This window comes from Acomys minous, assembly GCF_964271855.1.
Source record: "Acomys minous genome assembly, chromosome: 4".
NCBI classification, from domain to species: domain Eukaryota; kingdom Metazoa; phylum Chordata; class Mammalia; order Rodentia; family Muridae; genus Acomys; species Acomys minous.
In genome coordinates this window covers 105,863,624-105,878,951 of record NC_140486.1, presented here as the reverse complement: position 1 = coordinate 105,878,951, position 15,328 = coordinate 105,863,624, and the positions used below count along the sequence as shown (strand labels likewise).

General features: G+C 37.0%; 1 protein-coding gene across 6 annotated transcripts in view; it reads right to left on the bottom strand.

Annotated features, from left to right (window-relative positions):
- ERBB4 (erb-b2 receptor tyrosine kinase 4) overlaps positions 1-15,328 on the bottom strand; it is a 1,013,384-nt gene that overhangs the window by 515,612 nt on the left and 482,444 nt on the right. The window lies entirely within an intron of this gene.

Below are 15,328 nucleotides of genomic sequence, written 5' to 3'. Positions count from 1 at the left end.
CATAGTTGTTTTCTAACAGGTAGAATAATTCTTTATGGATACAGGTATTTAAATTAATCTGTTGCTTCTTTTGGATTTAGTGTGCTTATTTTGTCTTGTTTGCTGGTGACACAATATGTTATGGAAATTAAAGCACTGAAATAATATTTTAAAAAAAGAATGGTGGACTGCCATAGGAACACCAATATTTAACATAGCACAACTCGAACTCATACCTGCCCCATAGAGTTAAGTCCTAGAACTCATTGATCCACCAATCACTCTTCCATTGACTGGTCTGTTAACCTCAAGTTCTTTAAAGATGGGTAAAGCAGGTTTTAGCACTGCATGATCTAAAATGTAATATTTCTTAATTAGGAATGAAAATGCATTTTAGCTGATAGATGGTCATAGTTAAGTGTTCTAGGCCACATTGAGCACTAAGGGGAATTTGGAGAGCATGCTGTGTGATCAACATTTTTCTGGATTATGTCACTGTGTTATCATTCTTCCTGGCATTCCTCCTATCACACTAAGGAGGGACTCTTCTTATGAAAAACAGCAACCACCCTTGTTTATTCCAACCAGGGCGAGTACATTAAAGTATTAGCAGGAAGACTACGGAAGCAGCAAACAGCGTAAAAACAAGGATTATGATCAAGAAGGGATGCTAGTAATTATATAGTGCTTACTAGAGAGAGAACTTCTTCTAGGTATTAATTGACAAAGATATGTCATTTGTTACAGAATTTTGAACCTCATAAACATTAAGAAGTTGCAGAAGTATTGTTAATAGTTAGGATTTTCTCTTATCCAGAGAATAAATTAATTAATTAAAACAGATTATTACAAATCTCTTAAATAAAAGCTTTAAAATAGTTTCTATCAAGAAAGCTTGATAAAAGCAACAAATATTTTTAAAATTATGAGAGATATTCTTCTAAATATAAAAATAATATATAGCACTTTTATTTTATGCCCTTATTTTTTCTAGTATTTACACTACTTATCCTCTATATGTTTTCAAATTGTTTGTGGAAAAATATTGAGATGGCAAAATCTTAATAACAAAAGGATTTCCTAATGCTTTAAAAGACTCAAAACATAGTTTAAGCTAATATTTGTCTATCTGGACAATGAAGATAGATATCAAAAGTGTAGATTAAGTCTTGAAATAGCTTATAGGGCCATATAATAATGTCAGTTCTTCATTGTATCAGTCTATAAGTTTTTAGAAAGAATCTCAGTAACATAACATATTTCTTGTTCCAGAAATTTATTATGTAAATGAATAAAATTTAATATATATGGGCTATTAGATACATATAAATATATTGTACCCAGGATAAACAACTACAATAGGAAAGCAGAACAGCAAGCATCGTAGGCTGACCCAACAGGCAAATCTGCCTTAAAAGTAGGCTTTGTCCTAAATAATTATATAAACTTGATGAAGCTTTTAAGTCTCAAGAGTTTTCATTCTTTTCAATTTTAGAAGTTTCATAACAACATGACTATTACAAAGCTGTTATAAGCACTGTAAGATACAGAAAAAGTTTAGAGAAAAGTGTGTTTAATAGATGTGAGCTATTGCAAATATTATGTTGGACAAATTGTCTCAGGAAAATTAGAAGATGAAATGTTTGTAATATCATAGCATAAGATCTACTGTTTTTAATCTCTCTATTATATAATCCTCAATACTCTTATATCTTAACTTTAAATTTTACATCTTATTTCTAAAATTCAGAAATGCCCCCTGCTTTTACTTCTATACATACATTTCAGCTCTCAGTACTGACCCTGGTGTTGAATAGACATTCAGTAATGGCTGCTTAATAGAGTAGAATTGAAATCTCGAGAGAAATGCTTTTAAGTCCTTGTAGCTATTACTTTCCACAGAAAATGATTTTTTTGAGAATGCTGCTCATAGAAAACATTGACAAATGAATTCATGTTTTGTGCCTATGGACCACTCTAAGAAATAGAAATCTCTAAAAAGACCATCAAAGAGAAAACCTTCACCATGGTTTTATCTGAAGAGGTTCAGGGCCAAATACTAAAGGGTATGGCCACCTAGAGATGATGCATCCTCCACATGGGGAGAACATCTGCTCAGTAAGACATATTGTCTTCTACTGTCGGCATCTGCTCTGCAGCAGCTTTGTTCAGAGAGTTCGTGAAACTGAAGACCATTAAGACCTGGAATGATTGAGAATCTCCTAACCAACGCGAATGCACCTTTACTCCTACAATAATGGAAGGATATTTGCAGAATATTCCAGGAAATCAGCCTTTATTATTTTCACATTTCTAACTTATTTCTCAGATCTTTAAAGGATTATTTTCTTAATTGACACAACTCTTGATTTATCCTTCCTTCCTGCCTATCTTCCTTCCAACCTTCCTTCTGGTCTTTTGTCTGTGCTTCATTCCTTCATGCGGTCCTTTTTCTCTTAACGTGACCACAGTAGAAATGAGTAATAGCTTCCCAAATGTGCCTTAGTCTACCTTAAGTTATATCCTCATTATATCTAGGCTTCTTGATTTAGTTTCATATAAGGGTCTCCTGGTGATCCCTGCCATTGCCTGTCTATTTATGTTTAAAAGCATTTCTTGCTCGTCAGAATAGTTCTGAGCCGTTTGACTGCTGTGCACTCAGACCTGATGAGAGATCACCTTAAACACCAACACGTACCATGAGTGAGGACATCCATAGGTATAACAGTGATTATTGTGCTAAGTACAGTAGAAGTTAAATGACTGTGATATCATGAAGAGTAGAAAACAGAAAACTCCAGTGACAGATAAGAAGATGGCTGAGAGGTAGACGGTTCCCTCTGTGGGTAATGAATGCAGAAATTATGCCTTCTCTGACGGTGACAAATGTAGTAGCAAATCGTAGCTTCTGTATCAGTAGGATTTTCTATTAACTTCCCTAAGGCAATTACTTTCTGTCCTGCCCCTCCTATCATGTCCGCGAATATCTACAGCAGACACATTCTTAGGGATGGCATCGTATTAAGAAGTTTACCAGAAGAAATTAATAAGCTAATAACAAGTACCGCGTATTCCTTCTGCTTGTGGAGATACTGTGGGTTTCTGCTTTCACTTTTCCACCGTTTGAACCTCAACCTTGTACTACTCTGAGGAGCTGGCACGCCATATCTGATATAATTTGATTTAAAAGAAACAGAGCATGTGAAATGCCACGTACCAAACTGCAGTGGCGAAGAATCTTGCCTACTGTACCCAACATGAGGTAACACTAAAGGGTCATAAAATACAATCCCAGTCAAGTCCAGCAAGACTGCACTCAGCCAGTCTTAGCCAGTTTCATGAGCTAAACCTGCCATGAGTCTAGGAGTCTGTGGGCTGCTCTCTCAGCATGGGCTACTTATCCCAGCACTAAACACACACACATGGCTTATTTTCAATACACCCCTTCACTCTGTTGTAAGCAGGAGTGATTCTCTCCTTCTCCAGAAATAACCACCTTTCCTGCGTCCTTTCTGTTGTCTCAAGCAGTGGGAATAGAACTTACTAGTTTTTATTCAGGTCTGTTTCCAGTTGTTCCTTCTTTTCCTGAATTCATATAGACTATATCTCCAATTTATTTAGAAGTGTTAAATTATATCTGTCTCTATAATGCCTCATCACTATAAATGTCTAAATAACAAACTGTAAAGATAAAGTGTGAACCAAACTAAAACTAAGAATGCATTCTTTAAAAAGTGGCAGAGTTGAAACATGTGATATCACATTTGTCCATATGATAGATCTTCTCACAAATAGGGAGCATGTAGAGTAGTAACTAACTCAAATCCTTTCTCTACATCATTTCCACTACCTGCCTGAAAACATCACCTTCCCGTTCGATGACTGAAGTTCTCTATGCATGACCACCTTCTGCAGATCCACTCATGAATTGCAAATTGTTTATTGTGTAAAATCTGTTCTTTTTAATTCGCCTAAAGATAACATTAATGGATTACACAAATAAAAATGTGGGGTGTAGATTTCTTTATATAATCGCACAAGTACCCCAATTTTGTAGTGTTTTTAGATTCATGGCATTACAAATGCCATCATCTATAATTAAATATGTATATGTAAATCAACTCTGTTATAATAAAGGTAAGCTTATATTTTAAAATCTCAATTTAAAATTCATATTTTAACTTTTTACAATTATGATTTTGATAAATTAATATTTTCATGTCAGATATATACATTAAGCTTCAGCTTACCAGAGAATCAAATGTTATCTGATAGGAAATATTGTATATGTGTGAATGCAGTAACATTAATTTGAAACAAACTTCACAGATAATAAAATTATAAAAATAGGTAGTGCATGCCTTTAATCTCGGCGCTCAGGATGCAAAGGCAGGCGGATCGCTGTGAGTTTGAAGCCAGTCTGGTCTACAAAGTGAGTCCATGACAGCCAAAGCTACACAGAGAAACCCTGATTGAAAACACACACACACACACACACACACACACACACACACTATATATATATATATTTTTTTTAATAAATCTTTGTTTAGATAAGCAAAAGGACAATGTTAGTTGTACGGACTTCCAAATACTTGAAGCTAAAATGAAACTCTGTTGTTAGCAAGTGATGGATATTCTCTTTCACAGGGGAATAAGGTAGTTGGATTAATGCACCTCACTGACTACATTTATTTGCTGTAACCTTACAGATTTTGACATTAGTCTTATCTTGTGAAGACATAAGAAGTCCAACAACAAGCCAGGAAGAGAGTTAGCAGAAGATATCAAGTTCTATTGACTTTTGATCATGTGTTTTTTTAGCCTCACCTACTTATATGATACTCTCCGAATAAAGTTGAAGCTGAGAAACACCCTGTGTGATGCCACAGAAATTAACACTAAGTTTGGATGAATCTTTCCACCCGTCTGTGGTTTAGATTCATCATTCATACCATGGAAATATTAAGTGCTAGAAATGCTAGAATTGCTGTGAGAAGTGAATCTCTGTATGTTGCCACTATGGCTGGGATTCAAATGCACCACTAAGGCTCATGTGTTGAAGTTGCGCCTCCGATGCAGCAGTGAACACTGTCTGGGATTTGGGGAGGTGGTTGAATAATGAGTTTTCTTATCTCATCAGTGGATTTATATAGTTACAGAAAAGATGGTAGAGACCTCAGGAGTTGGGGTTTGGTGAGAAGTCGTAATTGCGGTACCCCACTGATGGTTATTTTGTCCTGTGTCCTTCTCTTTCTCTTTACTCCTTGGCCACCTGGACTGAACAGCTTTGCTGTGTGATGTTCTATCTAGCCCAGCTTTCCCAGAGGTGTGGAAAAATGAGAATAAAACATGAAGAACTGAAGCCATAAGGCAAATTAAATAATCCCTTTGTTTTTATTATCTTATCACAGCCACAAGAAGCTGGCTGATATAGTTATTTAACAAACAGCTCAGCTTGTGGGATAGGACTTGTACAGAAGTAAAGAGCACTGACTGCTCTACCAGAGAACCCGGGTTCTATTCCTAAGTCTACATGGTGGCTCACAACCATCTGCAACTTCAGTCCCAGCAGATATGACAACTGCTTCTGGCCTTCTTTGGTACTGTATGGATGTTGGGCACAGACATACATGAAGGAAAAAAAAAGTCCTATATACATATACAAATAAATAAATACTATGTTTAAATATTTTAAATGAAAAACATTTTGCTCATACACAGCAGAACCACTTTGTGTTAGTGTTATTGTTTTCTGAACTCTCAAGCATAAATTTTCACCAGGAAACAGGTTCTATTGCTTACTTCTTATTGCTTATTTCATCGCTTTGGCAGAAAAGCCGAGAGAAGCAGAGGTAGGAGAGATATAGTTTTGCTCAAGGGGTAAGGAAGTACAATCATCATGATAGAGAAGATGTGGTGGCCACCTGTGGGTAGACGTGCTCAGAGTAACCTGTTACAAGTCTCGAATTGAGTCAGAAAGTGCAGGTCAGACTTAGGCAGACTCTCATCAGCTGAGCTCCACCTGCCAAGGCCCTACAACTTTCCAAAGCATGCTGCCAGCTGGAAAGCTAGTGTCCAAACTGATGAGCCCATGGGAACAGGCACATGTAAACCGTGACACGCTGACTGTACAAAACCTTTTTTTTTTCCTTCTATTTCTAAAGTAATAACTATGCATCTCCAATGTTTAGACAAGAAAACTGCTTGGTGCCATTTCAGTCTACAATTGAGAGTGACAGTTTCATGTCTGAGGTCTTTTTATAAATGTGATTTTCCCCACTCAGAATTTAAAGGAGGAAAATAGGCTTGCATGAAATGATGTCTGCCAACAGCTGCCGCTGCTGCAAAGCATATGGGAAATGGCCGCCAAGCAGCCAGAGCTAGAGGTGACTGCTTTCGAGACTCATCTGCTGTTGTTTTTAAATGAAAAGGGTGAGCAACTCCAGAAAGAGGACAAAGTATCAGGCTTGGATTTGACAAGATGCCAAGATACGTTTTTGTAGCTGTCTAAATATTTGGCCATGCAACACAAAACAAAAGGCTTAATTAATTTACAAGGAACAAATACTGCCTTTAATCTTCTTCAGTGAGAACAGGTTCTGATCTTGCTGATGAGGCTCCTGATTTTCAATACAAACATAGCAAATAGTTATTATTGATTTCCGTGGGACCAACCAAAACTACAACTATAACAACTGGTGGATTCGTAAAACAGAAATGAGAATTTTTTTCATACTATGTATTCTATGCACCATTATTTAATGTCCCTAATACTGGTATTAACTTGATTTTATTATATGTTCTCTAGGTGTAATATACTTTATGTGATTAATATCCACTTAGTATATCACAGCATAGTATTTATGTTTTTCATAAATAAAGAAAATTAAGTTGAAAATCTTTCAAAAATTCACATAGGTGAAAGTTAAGGAGAAAAATATTTTTAAAAAAATTCAACAGTCATAACCCCTTCTTAAAATCTATTCCTTTATGAACTCAAAATCTCCATTTCTCCCAAATATGGTGATGTTTACTCTCTAATTTGAAGCCACTCATGGGATGATTTAAATATATTTCTTTTTCTTTTTAAAAATATACGTTTATATTATTACACAAAAAATACAATATACCACCACAGCAAGAATAACCATGAAACAATCAGGAATTATAAATGTGACATCCATAGTGTTTTGGCTCTTTGTATTTGACAGCCTTGAAGAGAAAATCTTTCCTGATGAACAAACATTAGCTAAGCCAGAGTACACACCTTAGTTCTTGATCATGTCATACAGCTAAAGGAAAAAAAAATGCTAAAAACATATAAGAAGGTGAAAGCCTTCACATATCAAGTGGGAAAATCTTTCCCTAAAAGCCTTCCTGGAAGTCTTTGAATATGTATTTTACTGATGTTAGAAAGTAAAGCTCTCTGAAAGGAGATATTCGAAGTCAAATGAGTTTTTTTTTTCTGTATAAATTCATAATGGAAATGAAACCCTACCATCATGTTATAAAATTAGATCCTGATTACTATCAGACTAACCTAAAACGATGAAGGGAAGGCAATGACTTAAAGAGTTGCGTTTGCCTCCATGGCAATGTCATATTATTGGCATAACCTGAGCTTCTTCAATTAAACAAAGCTTAAGGGTTGGTCTTGTTTAATTTGGAAGACAGTATCTAAAAGCAGTGGGTACATTGTAGGCCATTACACACGCCTGTCTTCCTTTCCCACACATTTGCATCTTCTTCTTTCAGCTTCAGCTTTACTCTTCCATCCAATTGCTTATTTCCAAAAAGACCTCTTTTGTATTTACTATGCAAGGAATATTTTTTTCATGTTAGCGGATATTAATAAAGAAATCAACAAACAAGAACATCAGAGAACACTCATTCTCACAGTGGCTACGTCACCTCAAATGTTTTTCAGTGGAAGGTTAGCAGTAGGAACACATTGTTGAGTTGAAAAAGAGTTATGGTGGTTTGATTTTTGTATCTTTGTGTCTTTAAACATAAATCCTTTATTTCAAGGATTATTGTACAAACACCTGTGTATAAAGATATACTACACTCTGTCTGGGAAATCATTTGAAGTGTGTGTGTGTGTGTGTGTGTGTGTGTGTGTGTGTGTGTGTGTGTTTGTGTTTTGCTCCTCTCTTCAGTTAAAAGAAACTGTAGTGTTAATTTCCTTAATTTTTCCCTTATACTTATGTATTTAATTGCATTCTATTCTAAGATAACATGAAACTTATTTACAAGCCACAAAATACATTTATTCCAAACTATAATTTAAAATGACACTTTGGTCTTGTTTTGTTTCATTACTTTGCAGATGAATGAGCTTGTACTGTGAATAAATTAGGACTTATGCTTTAGGAAGAGGTAGGACCTATGAAAAATGACCAAGACCATTAATAGGTCACAATCACTATTGAAGTCATGGATTTGAGTGAAATCAATGTAGTAACGTGGTGTGGGGGCACTGACAGAAGTCACACAGAGTCTGAAGACTGGAAGAAGATGATAACCATGACGGGACACGGATAACGTTAAGTGGGATAAAGGATTGAAGTAGCGAGCAGCCCAGCCAACACTGATGCAGACAGAAATGATTGCCCAAGATCTGAGAGAGCATTATTTCCACAGCGTGCAGCATCCAGACTATTCTTTTGAAGTGTTCTTTCTTTTTCTCGTGGTAGCTACAACTTAATAAGCTAATAGACTAAAGGGAAGTTCTCAGTCTGTGAGTACTACCATTAAAGACTATCACAGGCAGCAGGGCATATGCACAAACTTTACTTCCTTAATTCTATTTCCTGGATAAAAACAAACAAACAACAAACAAAACCCAACAACAACAACAAAGACAAAACAAAGCAAAACTGTTCTCATATGATGTCTTCATGTAGCAATAAAGTCGTTAGTCTCATTCATAAGTGTGGTCCAGGTTTGAGCTATACCTCAGCTCAGCATGTCATGTGAGCATTAGGTTTCTACCTAGACAGTCCATGGGCACACTCACCTTCAGCATATATCACACAGCATGCCCTATCAAGTATGTGAAAATCTAAATGTTGAAACTATTAGAACAGCACTCATCACCATTTCATTAGTTGTGATAAATGTACTACAATAATAGAAAATAAATAACATGGGAAAAAGCGAAGTATAGAGGACTCTATATTTTGTTCAGAACTTGCAGATAAACCTAAAATACATTTGATATTTATTTTAAAAATTAGAACATTAGCATCATATATTTTCAAAAGAAAGAACAGGTTAGGGCATCAGCAAAAATGTAGCATAAGAATAATACATCACAATGTGTTGCATTGAGTAGCGTATTAAAGACAACCTCAAAGACACCAGAATGCATCCATATGAAGGAATAAAAGCAAATGTTTGGTGTTAAAAAATGTTACAAAACATGAAACCATTTTAAGATAATATATACATCCATAAATTATTATATAATTGTGAGGGAACATTTCACCTTCTTCCAGTCCTCTCATGATCATACATAATCATGATTAGTAAAACAAAAATTAGTAAACAACCAACTCCAACTTGGATATTTATGAGTCAAGCCCCAAGCATGGTGGTAAATTTTCTTTGCTGAGAAAAGTGTCAGAGGACACCATCCCAGGAAGGTATCAAAAGTAAAGTTAGATAGCAGGACAGAGAGAGGGTATGTACGTAAAATATTTTGGTGATGAAAATATACCATTCATGAGTGTCTGTCATTTGTACCAAGAGAAACTTAAATTATCATAATCTAGGGTTCAGGTTTACTGATATTGCATTATTAATAGAACCTATTTGCAATATATTCATTACTTAAAAATCTGAAGGTAATCATCACACTGCATATAGCATTTTACGTCCATATTTCATTGATATTAAGGTTTATTAATATTAGTCATTTAGAAATTGGGTACACTTTTTTTCTTTAATGATCCTCATTATGTAGAGCAAGATAAAGTCTAGGAGAGTAGTTAACAAATTTTATTAAATTTACATCTGAGCTACATAATTACCTTTAAACTACATTAATTATGCTTTGAAATTTCTATAATTATAAGAAATGTGGGTTGCTTTACATATCAGCAGGATGTCATAAAGTTCTCAAACTATTTTTAAGAATTATTTTCCTGAGTTTTCCCATTGAAACTGAAGGGACTTTTACCTTTTTTCTTAATGTCATAAACTTGTGACTCCACACTCCTTTAGGCATTACTGGTTGTTCAAGTGTCCAGCACGGCTTCAGTGATGAAACCGTACAGGGCTAAGCCATGAATGCTTTGAAAATACAGTTCATGATAACATTTTTTCTAATGCACTATAGTGAGGCCAGCAGCACATTTCTTTAAGATTTACTTTGCTGGCTTCATCTTTTTTACACAAGAAATATTAAGAACATCAGCTTTAACACAAATGCTTGACAAGACCATATAGACTATGATCACAATGGAGACATTTTTAATATTTCTTTTTCATAAAAACTAACTCCATAAAAGAAAATGGAGATCATTGCAGAATGAATAATTATTTTAAGAATCAGTGTAGAATATAAACTATCCAGCTTAGAGTTTATGTCAGGAGCACTTCACATCACCAATTTCTAAACCTTTGAGTTGATATTCTGTAATTAGTACGTTACAAATATAGCTTGGATATTGTTCTGCTATACGTTTGTCCATATTTCCTGAACATTCAAAGCATATGTTTAAAAGGACAGATGAAGTCGAATAAATTATGCATCAAAATAACAACCCAAGTACATAATCTAGTCTCTGTAGCCATTACTTTTTATTTCATCAGGATGCTTATTGGAAGAGCACATAAAATGGGATGAGTTATCTGTCTCACAATAAGGCACTCAATGACTCAATCACTATTATCTTCCTGTTTTTCAGGCTCAAATCTCGTTCCCTTACTGTCTCAACTAACATTGGTACCTCTTCTCAAAGAGGGATTCTGATCAAGCCCCAGATCTTGATCTGGAATTGAGCACAGGTAAGAGAGCAGCCAGAAGTCTCATGTGTCATCTTGGTGAGCACATGCCCTGTTTGGACATCGCGGAATGATCGGTACTGATCATCAGAGGAGCTCAGGAAATAATTTCCAGTACCATGGAGTCCGAGGCCTGTCACCACGCTCTCATAGGCCCGACCAACCTGTACACAAAAGGCATTTGGGACCATTGAAATCCTGATAGTGGTATTGGGGAACACAGAAAACACTAGTTCCTGAGAAGTATGGAATACCACACTGGTGACCTTCTTGGTATGGCCTTTCAGCGTGGCCAGGATCTGCCCAGTACTCGACATTTTTATTTGTCCCATCAGTTAGAATCTTGTTGGTGTCTCAGGGTCAGAGTGAGGATTCCAGGATTGCTAGCACTGTGTAGCCCCACAGGAGATGCCACTTGCCTGTATTTGGTGAGCTCTTCAGCTTTCACCAGCTCCTTGGGCACAATCTTTGCTCTCTTATGTTCCGTGCTCTGTAATTACGCCAGTGGAGTGTCTTGGAGCTTCTAGATAGTTTCATAGGTCTTTCCCACCAGCTAACCCCAATCCATGGGCTCTCCTGCACCCACAACACTGGGCTGCGAGCTTGGCACAGCCTGGGGTACACTAAGTCCAGCCTGTGGTTTCAGAGTAGCAGGAGCTTCTGGAGCAGCGGTGGCTTCCTTGGAGGGAGGGGCAACGAACGACACGGCAGGGAGCATCCTGCTAGTGCAGAGCATGGGACAGCTCCTGAAGGGTTGTCTGTAGTTGCCTGCAAAGAGTGGAGCTGTGCAGCTTGACTGCATCCTGGGAGACAGTAGGCCAGTGTGATGAGGGGGGCGGTGGGGCACATGGTGAAAGGAAGGAGGATGAGGAGGAGGGAGAGGCAGAGAACTTGGCCAGCCTCACTTATCCTGCAAGGCTTTCTGAATTGCTGAGATGCTAATGGTAGAGGAAGGCTTGGACATTATTGGGTAAGCAACTTTGATGTCGATGAGCTGCTCCTCTAAGAGAGGCTGGTTGTTGATAGGATCTGTACCATTCTCTGCAATGTGCTTCTCAATGAGTTGCCGTGCATACACATGGTTAGAGAGAGGGGACACACGTGGGTGATATGGCGATCTAGCAGATCAGGGACACTGAGCCATTGCAGCGCTGCCAGTTGGCTCACAATGGGCTCCTGGACTCATCCTCCACTTCCGGTCCCCTGACGTTTCTGGGGCTCTTAGAAGAGAGTAGACAGCTGCTGGGCCTCACAATTACTTCATGTGGGGAGGTGCCCCGTGCTTTGAGACTTCCATTTAAAACTGATTTCTGAATTAAGACATAGTAGAACGTATAATACAAACGTAGGGTTTATATTGCAGACATATAAAACTTTTGTATCAAGACAGAGACTCAGGAAAGTTCATATCATCTATTCACACAGAACACAGGAAGAAAAATGACTTGAAGCATTTATATCCTATTTAGGAAAAAAATGACTGACAAATAAAAAAATAAAGTAAAAACACCCAATTGCAAAGGATGCTGTGAAACAAAGGCAGACATCACACTGCATGCCACATTGGGTGCACAGAAGAGACTGGCAGTGCAGTAGAAAATATAATTAATTTCATTTCAGTTGATATTTCCTTGTCCAAAACTTGTTAAAAAAGCTTTTTAATAAGAAGATCCTGATACCACTAGGTATAGTTTATGCTTTATCCTACATAGGAATGGTTAAATTCTATTTGTAATTACGTATAACTTCTTCCACAGTCAATTGCATCTCTGTCAGTATAGCTGATACTTCACTGTATGTATAAAGTTAAGAACTATAGAAAAATACTGTATGTGGCTGAGGATGAATTATCTGAGCTGAATGCTAATGGCATTCTTCGCATTTTCCCAGTGAGGATGTGATTCCATGATAAAGTAAAAGATGGGCAAAAGAGGGAAGTGAAGAAGAATAAATTGAAGAATAAGAGACTATCAGGAAACAAAGTTGATATGGTTTTTCTGGGCCCTTAAGTTCATCCAAATTGTACCAACTAGTTATAGAATGCTGCACAAATTTCATCTAACCTTTTGCAGACTCCTATCTCCACAGGGAAGAAAATGGATCCACATCAAGCCGCCCAGATTTCATTCCATGCTAACATATATTTTCATTACAAATGCAAATGCAACAATGCAGTTTGGTCCTTGAAAGTATTTTATCATATAGCTTGTAAATATCCAATCAAATGTGTGTATATATATATATATATATATATATATATATATACATATATATATGTACATATATATATGTATATATATATATATATGTGTGTGTGTGTATATGTATATATTATACACCCACATATATACATATATGAGATCACAATAAAAAACAACATGAACAGCAATTCAAATTCCTACATATATTTAAAAGGGTCATAAACTTGAAGTCAAGAAAGATAAATTCCATATTTTAGTACTTGATATATACTTTAATGTTCACTTCTCTAGGACCTGACTTTTAGAGTATTAGAAGGACCCAGGTGGTAGGGACACATATCTTTAACCTCTGCAATCAGAAAGCAGAACAGATGGAGCTCTGTAAACTCATGTCAGCCCGGTCTACAAAGTGAGTCACAGGACTTCCAGGCTTACACAGAGAGACTGTCTCAAAAAACCAAAATCAAAACAAACAAACAAACAAACAAAAAAACCAAACAATAAGTGTTAGAAAAATAAGTGACTTAAAAAAGCTCAAAAGCCAATCTGGGAAGGAAAGTGTCTACATTACAAGTTATTGTTCTTTTTTTCTTGGCTAATGTCGTTTTTAGTCACATCTCATAATAAGCTGGTTAGCTTCCTAGTGAAGAGTGTATTGTTGCAGTGTGCATACAGATTAGAATGCCTTATGAAGTATATGTGCATTATTTCCAGTCCCTACATGTCTTGTACGTAACTTAAAGTACATTTTAAACAAATGAAGTCACAAGAAAAAATTTCCCTATAAATAAATGTAATGCACTTATTATTGTTGCCCCATGCCAGTCCAGAAAACAAAAGGTAAATATTTAGGACACATACATTCTAAAGAACTAAATTTTGAGGCACATATTCTATTAGAATTGTGCTTCCCTGAAGCCTCTGAGTATCCAGAACAAATAATGAAAAGTTATGAATGCAGAGACTCAAGGCATGAAGGGTAAGTGATAATTCAGTCTCTTTGTATATTGTCTACCCCCTGTAAGGTTTAGGGAACATCAGAAAAGAGGGACTAGAAAGAATGGAAGAACAAGAACATGTGGAAAAAGGTATCAAATGATATTTCCAGGACATGATACAGCCATTTCCAACAGCATCTCATAGCCGCTGCCGTTGCCTTCACTGGACCTGTCTTAGACTGAGCCTATCAGTAGTACATCACGGATCTTAGACAGGCTGATGGGATCCTTCTCCTTCCTGCTGAGCTATTGGCTACTAATGAACTCTTTGAGAGGCACAGTCTTTCTCTGAAGGTATGTACTCAACAGTGACACTCCAGTGATGCTTCCAAATTCACTGCCACATAAAAAACTAGAAGAAAAATGAATAATAGAAAGAAAGGCAGAACTATGGGGTAGAAAGGAGACAAGAGGCGGTGTAGGGTGAGACTAACAGAATGCCTTTTTATACAAAACTATCAAGGATGAGTTTTAGTCAATAATAAGTGAAGTGTTAACAAGACTCATCTCCATCCACGTGGAGAATTATTCTTTACTAATATTTTACTTAGTTTTATATTGAAAATATTTATGCACATCTATTATGGACATCTATTAATACTTTTTTTTTTCATTTATCTATTTGCTCAATTTACATACCAATTGTAACCCCACTCCATCTCCTCTACGGGTTACACTTTCCCACCCACTTCTCCCATAACGCCCCACTTCCACGTACCAACCAATCCCAGCACCTCAAGTCAAATCAGGACTAAGTGCCTCCTCTTTCACCCGAGGCCAGAAAAGGCAGCCCAGCAAGGGCGTGAGGGATCCAGAAAAAGATAACAGAGTCCAAGTCCGACACAGCCCCCACTCCACTGTGGGAAGAGCAGGGATGGGTGGTGGGTGGGCTGGGAGAGAGAAGGGGTATTGGGGATGGGACAGCTCTGGGATGCCTGAGATCGGGGAGGCTCCTGGTAAAATATGGTAGTGACCCTTGATGAGATGCCTAGAAGCAGGGAACACTGGGACTGAAGTGGCGCACTCTGTAAGCCAGTCAGGACTTCCAGTGGAGGGAGAGGCACCCCACCCCACCCACAAAACCCTCGACCAAAATCTGTCCTGCCTACAAGATGCGCAGGGAAAAAAGATGGAAGA